Source organism: Monopterus albus, unplaced genomic scaffold (assembly GCF_001952655.1).
Source record: "Monopterus albus unplaced genomic scaffold, M_albus_1.0 scaffold34.1, whole genome shotgun sequence".
NCBI lineage: Eukaryota > Metazoa > Chordata > Actinopteri > Synbranchiformes > Synbranchidae > Monopterus > Monopterus albus.
Window position 1 is genome coordinate 382,016 of NW_018127914.1, and position 1,566 is coordinate 383,581.

At 38.8% G+C, this 1,566-nt stretch overlaps 2 protein-coding genes across 2 annotated transcripts in view; both read left to right on the forward strand.

The window, feature by feature from the left end:
* The window catches only part of dtnbp1b (dystrobrevin binding protein 1b), a 555,482-nt gene that overhangs the window by 379,943 nt on the left and 173,973 nt on the right, over positions 1 to 1,566 (forward strand). The gene's annotated exons all lie outside the window — the stretch shown is intronic.
* The window catches only part of atxn1a (ataxin 1a), an 82,701-nt gene that overhangs the window by 22,953 nt on the left and 58,182 nt on the right, over positions 1 to 1,566 (forward strand). Inside the window, exon 2 of the mRNA XM_020597550.1 lies at positions 10 to 188. The gene's annotated coding sequence lies outside the window, so the exon portion shown is untranslated. The remainder of the gene's footprint in view (positions 1 to 9; positions 189 to 1,566) is intronic.

The window sequence follows — 1,566 nt, forward strand, 5'->3', positions numbered from 1 at the left end:
TCCCTACAGGGAATGGTGAGAGCACCTGCAGACAGACACACGTGGATAGACGGCGCAAACACCCGGGACGCTTCCCTCCCATTGGTGGAGAGTACAGGTGCTTTCTGCCGCTTCAGTCAGCTGTCAGCTCTCAGCTGAGCAGCAGGCTCCACCTACTCCATCCAAGTAGCCGTGCCTCCTCTGCTCAGGTAGGACGGAAGTCTGACGGAGTACGGCTGCTTTCAAACATAATGTTTGGTTCAGTTCCAGGAAACTATTTTGTGGTTTGTTTGTGGCATGAAAGCAAAGCCGATGGTTTTATAATATGAGATATGTGAGTTTAGCATAACTGCAGTTTAATAACTGTCAAATTTATCTGCTGTATTTATCTGCTGTCACAGACAGATCATGAGACAAGTGGGCCCTAGGGACAGACATGTAAAAGGCTGATACCTCTCCAAGACTCAGTTTGTGTCTCTTTATAGTTGTTTTGAATCGCTTTGTGGCCATTTTGCACCTATTTTTTACTTATTCTGTATGTATGTTTTTGTTGTTTTGCTTTTCTTTGTAATTGCTTTAGTTTCTTTTTAGCAATTTGCATATTTTTGTAGTCATTGTGTTGTCTTTGGGGTCTTGTTGTCTCTTTCTAGCTATGCTGTGTCTCTCAAGTGGTTTTGTATCTCTTTGTAATTGTTTTGCATCTATTTTTTTTCTTGTTTTAGTGGCATTATGTAGTCCATTGACTGACTTTCCCTCACAGTTACCCCTAACACCTTTGGCCCCTTGGGCCCCTGGGCCTGTATCTGTTCAGTAATCAATCCATCTGCTGATGACATAATGTCAAGGAATCAGTTTTGTGAGCTTCTTTAAGAGGTGTATATATTTATGGAAGATCCTTTGTTAGCAGTGGTAACATGTACAATATGCATCAGCATTTAGGATTTTTAGAACATACAAAGGATTTAAAACAATGGTGTGAACGCATAAAATATAGTGACCGTACAGTAAGTCTTCCCACAGAGTATGATATCTCTCTATTTTCTCTGTATTTCTTATTAATTCAGTTTAGTCCAATCCAATTTAGTTCAATTTATTATCTGCCATGATGGAAATTGTGTCTTTGGCTCCCCAGACTACAAACACACACTCAAAATACATCTCATAAAAACAAACGAAGTAACATATCACCAGAACAATATAAACCAGCAAATCATAACACTAAGTTATATAAAATCTCACAGAGCAATAAAACAATAAAAAACTGCAAAAATCAAATAGAGATTCACATCTGCATTCAAAATCCCACAGTTGCTTATTCAGTATGTTGACTGCATTTGGTACAAATGAACCTTTAAATATCTTTTTACTTGCTCGAGGCACCCTGTCTCGTGGTCCTGAAGGCATCAATTCATATTCTGAATATAGAGGCTGTGAGCTTTCCTATACACAGCCATTTCATATAGCAAGTCCAGTGAGGTTTGTGGTTGACCTACAATTTTTCCAGCTGTTTTAACAATTTTGCCAGTTTATTTTTAGTGGACAAAATCAGATTACCATACCAGACTGTGATATTAAAGGCCAGAATAC